The sequence below is a fragment of the Ascaphus truei genome, chromosome 11, assembly GCF_040206685.1.
Source record: "Ascaphus truei isolate aAscTru1 chromosome 11, aAscTru1.hap1, whole genome shotgun sequence".
NCBI classification, from domain to species: domain Eukaryota; kingdom Metazoa; phylum Chordata; class Amphibia; order Anura; family Ascaphidae; genus Ascaphus; species Ascaphus truei.
This window is the reverse complement of record NC_134493.1, coordinates 52,443,718-52,458,113: the sequence shown is the minus strand read 5'-3', so window position 1 is coordinate 52,458,113 and position 14,396 is coordinate 52,443,718. Positions and strand designations below refer to the sequence as shown.

The window sequence follows — 14,396 nt, the reverse complement described above, 5'->3', positions numbered from 1 at the left end:
CTTACCCAAACTCCGTTTGCCAATGTTCCAACCAACGAGCGCTTTCTCATACTGTTATTCCAGCTGAAACGTTTGCTAAATTGTAAGGGCCAGATGCACAGCGCTGTGTTACGTCAGGGCTCATAAGGTCTCATATCCCCAAAGCCAATTATACGGATAAACAAACAACGGCTGCTGATTAAATCATTAGCACAGGCTTCACATCATGTTATTGTAACGCAACATTGCGCTATCTGCCGAATTATGGCAAGTTAAGTACAGTATATCTTACCTAACGGTGATGCTATACCCACCCAGACCCTGAAAATAATGATCTATTTATTTATCAAATGTGTTACCGGGAAGTAGTACATTGAGTTACCGCTCGTTTTCACGTAGGTCCGGGGCATGGGACATACAATACGGGAGAGAGAGTTCCCCAAACTTTCCTGACATAGAGATGTTAGTCTCTCTCTTTCTGCCCTTCCGCTCTCCCCTCTCCATTAAACCCCATATTTCAGAGCCTGGATGGGAGTAGCACCATCTTTTGGATCTGACTTTACTTAATGGTAAGATTCTGTATTAGCCTTAACGGCCTTTAGATGATGTGCACTGTTAGCCCGCGGCCATAGTAAGCGTGACGTCGCGCGCGCCACACACCAAGACCAATTTTTCTCCAGACAAAACCTTTTGATTTTGTCTCCCAACGGCCGGGTCACCTGCGCGGTTCAGCCAATGAGGGAGAACCGCTCACGTGACGTCGCGGGCACGCCCCCCCAAACATTGAATTGGAGCTGCTCGTGGATTGCGTCTCCTCCTCCAGACCCCGCAGGCCACGGATCGCCTGTGCTGCAGGCGCGCGGGACGTCACACGCTCGGTCGCGCGCCTGCTATGTACAAGGCCTTAGGGGGAACGCCTCTTTTGCATATTATTATCACTGACGGCCACTATACTTAACACAATGCTCTCTCCAGGAGACAACATGACATCGTTGTTATTAGCCGATGAGGAAATGTGGTAAGATTTAACGACATTAAGTCACTTAACGGAGCTTGGTGGATCCAGCACTAAATGGGATACTCATAATATGGGGCTATTTGTTCCCAGCTGCAAAACTGGGACTAAATCAGCGCAGAACCAGCACTATATTTACCATAGAAAAGGAATTACATTGAAAGCAATTGCAGTTTTTCCTTTAATACATTGTTTTGCACTCATTTTGCAGCCAGGAGACTTTAGTACATAACCCCTGATAATGTGTAGTGTTCCCTGGTTAATAATCTGTGTCAATGAAAGCACATAACCAGTTACACTTGATGCAAACAGAATATAATTATTTAAAAGCCTGCTGTGTATCAACGTTAATGTTTTGACATTTAGTGCAGATTAGTATCCGGGTAGGTTTTTGGCCCCCGGGGACATTGAGGAATCTGACGTTAAGAAAAGGCAGAATATAATGAGCAAATACGGAGAATACAAAGCCGCACAATACAATGACGAGATATTTCATACTATTTTAATGTGTATCCCCGAACTTCTCTCTAACTCCTCCAAATTACTTGTACTCTCCCCTAATCCCAAGATAAAATATGGCAGAATACATGCAAAAAGCCATGATGTATTGGCAATAAGACACACAAGGTTAACATGCCTGTTCACTTTCACATACAGCACATATTCCTTTAATTAATTAATAAAGGCAGCCAGAAAATGACAGTGTCTTAAAATAAGCTGTGAAATCCTCTTGATACGGTTGTTATAGAGCAGAGCGTCTTACCAAAGAGTTGGTAGAATGCCGTACTCTGAGCCGGCTCAATGGTGACTGGAGGATGAATGTTCACCATGGTGTCCTCTTCTGCAGGGTCTTCAGTCTCCTGCGCTCCAGATGTCCTATGACGCTGAAGCGCTCTTCTGCTGCATCCTGATGTCCCCATCTCACTAACTGTAGGGCGTAGCCCAGGGTCCCTCTGGATGCTCCTTCTCTTGGACGTGTGAGCAGCTCGGTGGTGGGAGAGGATAAATCGCAACGTTATGAAATCCCCTGTGCAGGTTTATTTTCCCAACAAGGTAAAACACATGTTAAACTGATTTCCCTGCACTAGAACAGAGCTGGATTGTTTTTGGTTTGTAGACCCCAAACCCTGTTATCTCTTTGTGTGTTACTTAAATGTATTCACCAGCCCTACCATAAACATAACCAGTTCCACCTACTGCTGATCACCAACCACAGCTGCACTGCTGATCCCCCTATCCTCTCCATTTCGCTTCCTCTTGCCCTGTTGAACTCTGGGCCGGGCAGACCTGCCACGGCAATCTGTCTTCGTAGAGGTGGCCACTTGGGAAGAGGACCTGGGCTGCAGATATCTGAAACGAAAGAAGAAGAGTAATTGACACCCTATTGTAACCTTACTCCATGTTATCACGAGATTGTATAGCAGTCCTTGTCTTTCTATGTATAATCCCAGTGTGTTTTCTTACAAATAGTCTGCACTTCTATAGGTAGTGGGGACAGAACCAAGAAGAGAGGGGTAAAACATTATAGGGTCAAGACCCATCAAAGTAAAAGAGACTGTAATAGTACATAAAGCTTCTTTCTTAAGTACAAACGCGGAGACCATTCATCACGGATCCCTCAGACTGATGTTTTCAACCTTTGTACTTCTGGTTGGGATTTTAATGTCACAAACCCGACTCTATTAGGTGCCCCATACATGCCGGCATGTCACAGCTCAGGGGGACTTTGCAGGCAGAGGTAGAAAAGGATATATTTCTCTGCTAAGTATCAGGGAGTTTTCTTGGTACTGTGATCACTGCAGGAGAGGTGACCAGCCCAGCAAAGGGAGATAAAGTGACATATTCTTAAGGTCACAACAAGCTGGTACTGGGTTGTGTCCCCTTTCAATCAAGTGACTGGCAGGCAAAATGGCGAGAAGCAGGATAAACAGTTATACAGGCACTTATGGGGGTATATGAATGCACTGATATCCAGGCACTTATGGGGGTATATGAATGCACTGATATCCAGGCACTTATGGGGGTAGTATATCCATGCACTGATAACCAGGCACGTATGGGGTTATATCCATGCACTGATATCCCTACACACAAATGGAAATTAGGTTATTGATAACTATGGATTCACAACTTCTAGGGATAGTCGTTACCACTAGCTTAGTCTTTAACCCCAAACTATACTGTATTTGTAACACTCTGCATTTAATTACACATTATTTTCCCTAAAACGCAAAGCTGGATTATTTTGCCACAGAGACAATCTATCTAACAACCTCTCCGTCCCCCTTATGCCTCTACTTACCTACTGTCCTATTTCTCTTGTAACCTCAAACCCAAATATAGAAGTGAGGAGATGGAAAGAGATTAGAGGAAAGTTATCTGGATCCAGATAAATATATGGAGCAGAGAGAAGAGGTTACGGGCTATATACAATACGTTACAGATCAGATAAATATACCATCTGTGTAATGGTAGAAAACTTGATGATAATAAAAAGTGCTAAAAGATGTAATGCCACAAAATATCAAATATATAAAATATAAATATACTAAGTATTAGTTTACACTAAAATAGTTACATAAAGTATACCAGAGATGTTTAAAAAAACAATGTAATAAATATACTTTATGATAGAGAGAAGGTAGAAAAAGTTATCTATAATATATACGTTACCGACCAGATGGTGCACAAGTAGTTATAAAAAAATATCTCTTAGAAAAATGTAAATGATTAATAATAAATCAGATGTTATAATAATAAGATGGTACAAATCAGATAAAATATGGCACAGACCAAATATTGCCAATATACACAATTGATTTCCCAAAATGGCACAAGGCAGACACAGCCGACAGGGAGAAATTCAAAGTGCAAATCAGCATCCAGCATTCAAAGCCAGTTTGAATCAAAACAACTGAGCCACAGTGTTCTTAACAACACCTCGTTTACACTCCGTGAGGTCACAGGTTCTATTAGAGCTCTGATGCTTTACCAGGCATTGGGGAGTCAGCAACAGATAGATCTCCAATATGCCATATCCTTTTTTACTTAATGCGGAAATCTCCCACTAAATAATTACGTGCTAGATAAGGTTGAAAAAAAAGACATATGTCCTTCAAGTCCAACCTACGCTAAATTTAGTCAACATTACCCATGGAGGCTGTGATGGCAGATACAATAAATTTGTTCAAAAAAAGGTTGGACATCTTTTCAGAAAAGAAAGGAATATAGGGATATACCAAATAAGTAAACATGGGAAGGATGTTGATCCAGGGAGTCATCTGATTGCCAATTCTTGGAGTCAGGAAGGAATATATTTTTCCCCTTATGAGATATCATTGGATGATATGACACTGGGTTTTTTTTTTGTTTGCCTTCCTCTGGATCAATAAGTAAGTATAGATATAGGATAAAGTATCTGATGTCTAAATTTAGCATAGGTTGAACTTGATGGACATATGTCTTTTTTCAACCTCATCTACTATGTAACTATGTAGACGACAGATACACTTCAAATGCTAACAAAAAACCCAAGTGAAACATTACCTGATGATATCTCATAAGGGGAAAAAAATATTCTTTCCTGACTTCCACAAGTTAGAGATCGGTAGCAATTCACCTGAATTAAATCATTTTGTTTAATATGTTAATGTGTTCAATTCCCTAAAAGAAACAAATATATATATATATACAGTGGTGTGAAAAAGAAAGTACACCCTCTTTGAATTCTATGGTTTTACATATCAGGACATAATAACAATCATCTGTTCTTTAGCAGGTCTTAAAATTAGGTAAATACAACCTCAGATGAACAACAACACATGACATATTATACTGTGTCATGATTTATTTAACAAAAATAAAGCCAAAATGGAGAAGCCATGTGTGAAAAACTAAGTACACCCTTACTGCTTCCATAGTATTTAAGATGCTAAGTAGCAGACAGGTGCTGCTAATCAAATGCCCTTGATTAATTGATCATCAGCAAGTGTAAACACCTCTATAATAGCCAAAGTTTTAGCAGTTTGCTGGTCTGGAGCATTCAGGTGTGTGTTAACACAATGCCAAGGAGGAAAGGCATCAGCAATGATCTCAGAGAAGCAATTGTTACTGCCCATCAATCTGGGAAGGGTTATAAGGCCATTTCCAAACAATTTAAAGTCCATGATTCTACAGTGAGAAAGATTATTCAAAAGTGGAAAACATTCAAGACAGTTGCCAATCTTCCCACAGTATAGATACAAATATATATTTTGAAATATAGGTACTCCCAGATCTTGCAGCTGTCTGTCTGCACGGCTTGTTAACAAAGTTAGTTTAAAAAAAAAAAAAAACACAACAACAACACACAACTTCCTGAGTAATGGCAGCAGCTGTAGAGCAGCAGCAGGGCTGTGATCAGGTGAGAGGGGCGGTGTGTGCCAGGTGTGTGCCAGGCTGCTCTCGGCAGGCAGACCGCTTATAACCTCCCCCATCTCAAGGTTAGCGAGAGAGCCTCAATAATTGCGAATTTGTGTCTTTTAGAGCCACACAACAGGACTACAGAACATGAAGTGACTTACCGTATTAGCCCGAATATAGTGTAGCACTGTTTCCCCCATCCTCTAGGAGATGTTATCCTGCTACTAACTTGGTGTGGTGCTGGCGTACCTGTGAGGGTCCGGAGAGCTGAGGTGGTTTGCGATGTTGAGGAGACCAGGACAGGCTTTTGATGTCATCATCTGGTGTTCAGGGTATCAGCGCCTCCAGCTTCAGTGAGTATCCAGTGTTCCTGGAGATAGGTCCCACTAAAGCACAGTCTCTCACACCCCTTGCCCAATTACTGTAGCCTCACTAGGGCTTTATTAAGCAGTCACAGCAGATGGTATTTACAGCGGTGCAGGTGTATAGAAAGGGTCCCCAGACTTCTGGATGGTGCGGGACCTCTGATAATGATGAGGCCTAGATAGAATTTAGGTGTTCTACTAGCCCCTTAGGGGCTGGAGGCACACTCATCCCGGACAGGAGAGACTCACAGCCTTTCCAGTCTTCAGAGTAGATCTCACACATCTCTCCCCTGGGAGGGGGAGAGCAGGACTCTTGCTACCACATCCGAGGAGAGTGGGAGCTGGACTAATTCTAATTTAGAACTTCCCCTCTGAGCTAAGGAAGGGGAGGGCTCAATGTCTGTACCACTATTGGTTGTACACAGACACTCAGTCACCACCTTTTCTGTCACTCAGAGAGTCAACAAGGGGGGTCAAAAGCCCCTAGGATTAACCTGTCACAGCCTGCAGGTCTACCAGGTCTTCTATGACAGGAGGCAGAGGCAGTCTAGACCAGCAAGGCTACAATAGTGCTATGGTTTTTTCCCCTAAAAATGTCCTTACGAAAACTGTACTCGTATTATATGCGCCGCCTAATGCCTTTTATTTTTTATGTAGAACACCTTCAAAACTTTAGGGTCGTATTATGTGCGAGGTCGTACTGTATTCGGACCAATACGGTACTTTAAATGTATTTATGTCATTTCAATTTTTTTTTAAAGGAACATATATGAACAAGAGACGACTCAAAAATCGCTACACATGTTCACCATTAGAAAATATCTCCAAACGCTTAGGCCAGTCTGTCTCTCCCTGACGCTCCACAGCACTGACACATGCAGTCTAAAAGTAATGCTTTATATAGAGTGTATAACGGGCACTCGCGAGGTTATGTTGACTCCACTTTAAAAAAAAACCTACAAGAACAACCCACACAAAATTGGCTGTTCAACTGCGCAGGTTTTTAAAAAAGATATATATTATAGATGCTGTTTAAACTATGCAAATTACAGTGTTACTTCTGACTGCCAAACCGCATGGTTTGACAATGACAAACTTGGAGCTACTTGAATAGTACTGGACACCTAACAAGCTCCTATTGAACCCCCAAAAAAATCTACTCGCCCAACCAAAAAATCTACTCACTACCTAGCCCCGCACCTAACCCCACCCATTTAAAAAAATGGAATAAATTCCTAGTAAGAACTAATAACAGGATTTGTTTTTTTATATAACAGTTTATTTATTGTATTACACTTATATTGTACTACAATTAGGTTGGTAAGGGAGTAAACCCTAAAAGGGTGCTTCAAATTGATGTTTGCTGAAGACCGTTATCACAGTCTTCAAGGGATCAGTGGTAATTAATGTTTCATGAACCGTGTGAAGTTTCCCCTATTGTGTGCATCAGTTCATATAAACAGACATATATTGTGTAAAGCTCAGGCACATAGAGTAAACCGCTGTAGGGAAAGAGAGACCTCTAACCTGACCGGAGTGCTTGTCCCATCCGGCGGTTCCTTCTCTGGCGGGTCACGTGTTTCCAGCGGGTCCTTGAGCAGGGAGTGCAGAGACTCACGGGGCTGTCTCAGCCTGTGCCTGTTGAGCTGTTCGTTCGGGGGAGAAAGAAACCTCACCACTGTTCTCTTTGGCGTGCATCCGTCCCAGCAATGGAAGACCAGGTAAGTGAAGAGGAAGGGGAGATGTTGGAGCACTGCAGTAAAGAATACCAGGCTGGCAGCGGCGTGCAACAAAAAAACTTTAATGCGGCATAAAGCCCTGATTAAAATGACAAAACAATTCTCTGACGCGTTTCGTCTGAGCGACTTTTTCAAAGAGTCTTTTCAAAAAGTCGCTCAGACGAAACGCGTCAGAGAATTGTTTTGTCATTTTAATCAGGGCTTTATGCCGCATTAAAGTTTTTTTGTTGCACGCCGCTGCCAGCCTGGTATTCTTTACTGCAGTGCTCCAACATCTCCCCTTCCTCTTCACTTACCTGTACTACAATTAGTCCGTGTTACGTGTGTGTGTGTCAGATGACCTCACTAATCGGAAAAAAGTCAGATGTGAATGATTCTGGACCCATTAACCAGTGGTCAGGACGCCCCCTCCTCACAACGCCCGGGCTCTCAGCTAGTATAATATAAAAATGTGCTAAATAAATAGCAAGGGAAAGCAGTCGCGTCACTTCCGGTTTCGGATCGGACTCCTGAAGAAGCTGGCACGCCAGCGAAACGCGTAGAGTGGACTAGCAGCAACCCAGAGTGTGCCCCCCATGCCCCTGAACCAGTGTTGATCCATTTCAAGATCGATCGCGAAACCGGAAGTGACGCGACGGCCGGACCGGAAGTGACGCGACGCGATCCTGGGAGTGGGGTAGATGGTGTATACTGCTGCTGCGCTTTGATTGTTATGTGTCTATGCACATGGTGCTTATGTAAGTGTGGATTACCACTGTTTTTGTTGAATACATCATTAGTGAACATACAATGTTGCACTAGAGTTGTTTCTGTTTTCATCGAGGGTTCAGTTCCACTGATACCAGGGAGAGGATTCTAAGCAAGACCCCCCTGCAAACTACAGAGTCTACACACTGTCTTCCAATGCTGTTATTTGTGTGGGAGAATGTGAGTTCTTAATCTCGATCCCCATGCACATTGTTATAGGTGTTTAGGATATATTACACTTTTGTATATTTCATTCCATTTAAATGGTGAAACTCTGCGCTCCCCACAAGCTTCTTCCAATGTGTCACACGTGCAGCAGCAGCTCTGCCTCTGAGCAGCTCCAGACTGTCTGACATGTTTTCTCCTGTGCTCCTCGTGGCAGTCACTCACAGGTCACTGACATCACTGCCATCCCATGGATAACTCCCCCCACCCGGCATCCGTCCAATCCCCTGCGGTCTTGATGAGCTGCTTCATCCTCCTCAAATGGCCACCAATCTCCTGCACCGTTACTCCCAGGTAGTGTAGTGTGGTGTGCTCTGCTCATACTCTGCCCCGCCCCTCGGCATTCTCACCCAATCCCCTGCAGCCTAGCATTCTACTATGAAGGAGTATGTCGGGGCGGGGCTTTGTAGAATGCCGGCCGGCACGCAGGGGATTGGTTGAAGGATGTCTAAAGCCCCACCCCCCGGCAGCATTCTATTCTCAAGTGAAAAAACTCACCAGCTGAGTCCCGCATCCTCCTCGCGCAGCTCCGCCGCCGCCACAGACCAGCGCACCGCCGCCCGCTGCACATCACATCTAAGTACTGGGACAAAGGCCAAAACCCGGGACATTTCCGGGACAGGCAGGCAACCGGGACAGTAATGAAAAAACCGGGACTGTCCCGGCAAAATCGGTACAAGTGGTCACCCTACTTAGGGACCCCTGAATTGTGGTCTGCCGTGAAGTTGGCTCAGGGGCTCACAACAATTTTGGCCAAAAATGTCAAACTAAAAGACCATTTTACTTAATAGATATTTATACATATATATTTAGGCACTGTGCCGTGTATGAGTTTCACTGGATGTGCTTAAACTGAGCTTTGTCTGTGTTTTATGTTCTGTCTCTGGTTTTAAGCTACTTGAATAGGCCTCTGTGTGAAAAGGTTTGTAAAATCAGTATAAACATCTGACTTTTTTTTATTGAAGAGTTTAGATTTCACCATTTCTGATATATCTGTGTTGTCTTTAACAGCATGCCGAGAGAGACAAGCTGAGAGAGACAGCTGAGGGCTGTGAGAAGTTCTGTGACCAGAAGGTAAGAGTGGCAGCCCTGCTGCTCTCCATCACTCCATGAACATCTCTCTTTCCCAGGCTTTGCCTGCTTGCGCCTCTAGTTTTTGTTCTTACTATTGGCATCATCTGTCCCCTTCATCCACTGGACGTCTCTGGTGACATACTGTACCTAGTCTACAGACTTGGTCTTGCTCTTCTCCAGTCCAGGTGGGTTTACACCAGGGGTGCGCCTCTCCTGATTTTTGGGGGGGGGGGGGCGTTGGTGGTTACAGAGGTCCCGTGCTCTTCCCCAACGCATTTAAATTAAACGCCGGGGGACCACGCGAGGCCTCTGCAACCTCTACTTACCATTCCTATGGTAACGTGACATCACACGACCCAGCTGCGTCACTTGACACCGCACCGAGGTGAGGGGGGCGCGACAACGGAGGAGAGCAGGCAGGTGCGGCACAGCAAGAAAAGTTTGCACACCCTTGGTCTACACAATGCCTCAAAGGAAGGAATGGGACATATGATAGAGACTTTAAAATACTTCAAGGGTCTTAATAAAAAAAATAAAAAAAGAGGCGGAATGATAGAGTAAGAGGTCATCCACTGAAGCAGGAGGGAGCAAGACAATGTATCGAGCTGCCTCCCAGCAGAAATGGTTGCAGCTAGTACAGGAAAGGAATTCAAAAGTTCTTGGGATAGACACAGACGTATCCTGGAAATGGAAAAAGTCAGGGATCAATTGGTGTCTGAGGAAGTTTCTTAGGGAAATGTGTAGCCTGGATGGGTCATATCTATGAGCCTATTTGCCATCAGTTTTCAGTGTATGGTCCTGCCCCTCAGTCCATGATGGTTCTCTCTACTCTTATGTAGACTCTCTCTCTTGTCTCCCCCACAGCCTCTCCTGGTGCCATGTGACCTGACAGATGAAGTTGTGATCCAAAGAATGGTTGAGCAAACCGTGGCACATTTTGGACAGCTGGACGTGTTGGTGAACAGTGGTGGAATCTTGGCCATGGGCACGGTGGAAAACACTTCTCTGCAGGACTTTGACCGAGTGATGAATATCAATGTCAGGTGAGACTCCCAGTGTTGAGAAGACACATCGGCAAAGCTAGGACAGGAAATGATTGAAAACCCAAAGAGTGCTACATTGGTTAGAAAGAAAGGCATTAGTGACCTTCCATTCAGAGCCATCAGGGCTCCAATACTGCACTTAAAACATAGAGGCATTCATTTAGAAACACGATCTCAGAGGTGCAAATACACACTCTGGTGGTAAAACTTACCGGTGCAGCAGAATAATGCTCTAATTTAGCATACTTCTGAATGTAAAAGAGGTGTAGACGGAACAGTCAAAAGTCACTGTATAAAGATCACAGCAGTTAGTGTGATATGGAGATACTGTTGTGTTATTTTGAGCAATTAGATAGTATTATTAAAAGGGTTAAGGTAAATATCATTCAATATGTTTTCATGTTTCTCCTCCCACTTTTTAGCCTCCCATAGGTGGAAATCTATTCACTGTACTGTACTCCAACTTCTTTATGACGCTCTTTACACAAGTTTCTTTGTTGGTCAAGGTTTTCACCAGCTTTGTCCTACTGGATTATTTAAACACACAAACAAATGATAGCGAGATACCCAAAGTCCATCATATAAGGACCGCATGGACAGTTCCGGAGGCCGATACACAGCCCGCTATGTGATTCCCCTTTATAATATTAGACCCAAAGTGAGGGGCAGCTGCCCCTTTGTTATAAAGTTTTGCTTATCTGCTATTAATGCAATTTGTAAGATTAAGATCATTTTTTTGAGGCAAACCTTTACTCTAACAGGGGTTCCCAACTCTAGACCACATAATTTATACTTAATCACCCGTGCTTAAGCAGGGATATCCTTACAATCGGGACCGCTGGTGGCTCCTGGGGACTGGAGATGGGCACCACTGCTATATGACAATGTGTGTTACTCCTACTGCTCCTGAATGATTCCCAGTCTCAGTGCTCCGTAGTGTCCACTCTACGGGCCCATTAGCACCAGTGATTACTTTGACCTCTTTCTTTGAATGTTCAGCACTGGACCTAATTGCAGTTTATGCTGTAATGCAGAGTTTGTGTCACTGGGTGGGAACAGTTTCCTCTCTCATGGAGATATATATATATACATACATACATACATACATACATACAGAAAAAGAGAGAGAGCGCATGCCCCATAGCATAACACTGTGTATTTATTTTAAAAGGGGCAGGGGAGGGGGGGGGGAAGAAACACACTCACAAGATAAAAATGTAACAGTTCGAACTGGCTATAAGTAAACAGGACTGCGGTGCATCCTCCATCAGCCCTTTGAGAAAGTCGCCCGGTGGTGACGAAACGCGTCAGGGACACTGATAGCGCGATTACGTCACTACGACGCTGCGCACACGCACGAGGCCGCATCCAGCGTGGAATACATACGGCGGCCATTAGAAGTGGAGAGGTGAGTGCCTGGACTTCGGAGGACTAATTTTAATCGGCAAAGAACACCCCTGGTATCCGGTGAGCAGTGATGTCTCCACGCAGCCCTGAGGGAGCCCACGAGTGTGGACGCTTGCAGCACAGATACCGGATGGTGGTGATATTATCACACATTGCCTAAATTACATTTTTATCTTGTGAGTGTGTAGGGGAGGGGCGCGAGTGCGGCTTGTGACGGGGTGACTGTGACAGGGGAGGGTGATTGTGACAGGGGAGGGTGACTGTGACAGGGGAGGGTGACTGACAGGGGAGGGTGACTGTGACAGGGGAGGGTGACTGTGACAGGAGAGGGTGACTGTGACAGGGGAGGGTGAAAGGAAAGGGTGACTGTGACAGGGGAGGGTGACTGTGACAGGGGAGGGTGATTGTGACAGGGTGACTGTGACAGGGTGACTGTGACAGGGTGACTGTGACAGGGTGACTGTGACAGGGTGACTGTGACGGTGACTGTGACAGGGTGACTGTGACAAAGTGACTGTAACGGGGAGGGTGACAGGGTGACTGTGACAGGGGAGGGTGACTGTGACGGGAGGGTGACAGGGTAACTGTGACAAAGTGACTGTGACAGGGGGGGTGACAGGGGAGGGTGACGGGAGGGTGACAGGGGAGGGTGACAGGGGAGGGTGACAGGGGAGGGTGACAGGGTGACTGTGACGGGGGAGGGTGACAGGGTGACTGTGACAGGGAGGGTGACTGTGACAGTGAAGGGTGACTGTGACGGGAGGGTGACAGGGTGACTGTGACAGGGTGACTGACAGGGGAGGGTGACAGGGTGACTGTGACAAAGTGACTGTAACGGGGAGGGTGACGGGGTGACTGTGACAGGGGAGGGTGACAGGGGAGGGTGACAGGGTGACTGACAGGGTGACTGACAGGGGAGGGTGACAGGGTGACTGTGACAAAGTGACTGTAACGGGGAGGGTGACAGGGTGACTGTGACGGGAGGGTGACTGTGACGGGAGGGTGACAGGGTGACTGTGACAAAGTGACTGTGACAGGGAGGGTGACAGGGTGGGTGACAGGGGAGGGTGACAGGGTGACTGTGACGGGGGAGGGTGACAGGGTGACTGTGACAGGGTGACTGTGACAGGGTTACTGTGACGGGAGGGTGACAGGGGGGGTGTCTACATGATGCAGCTATGGATGAGGGGGGGAAAGCAGGCGATCCGAGCAGGCAGCTCCTCGCCGCCCCCTGTACCCACCGAGCGCTAACCGCGACCGCCACTGCCCCGCTCCCCTCCCAGCGACTGCCCCGCTACCCCCCCTCCGCGGCCATCTCCCGCGCGGCATCCCGGGCGAGGGATCGTCGGGAGACACCACCAGCCCAACGGCGCCCATACTCCCCCCCCCCCCCCCCGGCTCGGGCGGGCAGATGCCAAAAGACGGAGGAGCGGGAAGCCGCACTCGCGCCCCTCCCCTACACACACAAATCTAAGTGTAGGTGCCGGTGGCTGCATGGGACACGCCAGGGGGGTCGCACGGGACACGCCAGGGGGGCCGCATGGGGGACCGCACGGGACACGCCAGGGGGGCCACATGGGACACGCCAGGGGGGGCGCATGGGACACGCCAGGGGGGGCGCATGGGACACGCCAGGGGGGCCGCATGGGGACTCATCATCAGCACACAGCACAGCCCCGGAGACACTCCACACACAGCACAGCGAGGGGACTCACCATCATCAGCACACAGCACACAGCACACAGCACACAGCACACAGCACACAGCACACAGCACACCTCTCCACTTGGCTCTGCAGCGTCCTGGATCTCCTCTGTCCACAGTTGCAGAGCAGGAAGAGTTGCAGCAGATCTGTGCTTATCAGCTAAAAGTCCTGGGCTAAGTGGCGCTGCCCCCCGGACCTGCTCTGCCCCCCCCCCCCGGACCTGCTCTGCCCTCCCCCCTCCCCCCCGGTGCGTGCCCGTGCCATTTCTCGGCTGCAGGACTGGTGCGAGTTGAAGGACCTGCCCTCCGAGGCTGGGCTGCTAGGGAGGGATCCTCACTCCGGGGTCTACCTGCTGGAGAGCACCGACCCCCGCGCCTGGCTCTCCGCCCACTCCCTGCAGGGTGGTCACCCAAACTACCTGCTGCACCCCCCCAGCCACCGCTCACCGGCAGCGGCCAAGGAGAGGAAGTGGGGAGGGGGGAGAGAGAGGCTGACCCAGAGCTGCCAGCCGGCCCTCTTCCCCGCGTCAGACCAATCAGGGAGAGGAATTATTTATTTATTAAAAAAAAAAACATTTGAAAATTTTGGCGCGAGCAGGGGAATTAATAGAGCCGCAGCACGGCTCACCAGCGGCCTAAATCCACTCGCCACGGGCGAGTGGTTATTATTATTTGTCGAGCACTGTATATATATATA

General features: G+C 47.0%; 1 long non-coding RNA gene across 1 annotated transcript; it reads right to left on the bottom strand.

Annotated features, from left to right (window-relative positions):
- Positions 1-1,417: 1,417 nt before the first annotated feature.
- LOC142463477 (uncharacterized) lies at positions 1,418-6,091 on the bottom strand. The gene is made up of 3 exons (XR_012787443.1): positions 5,645-6,091; positions 2,192-2,344; positions 1,418-1,979 (listed from the first exon to the last, which is right to left on the bottom strand). It is a non-coding gene; the product is annotated as an uncharacterized LOC142463477 (long non-coding RNA).
- Between the last annotated feature and the right edge of the window lie 8,305 nt (positions 6,092-14,396).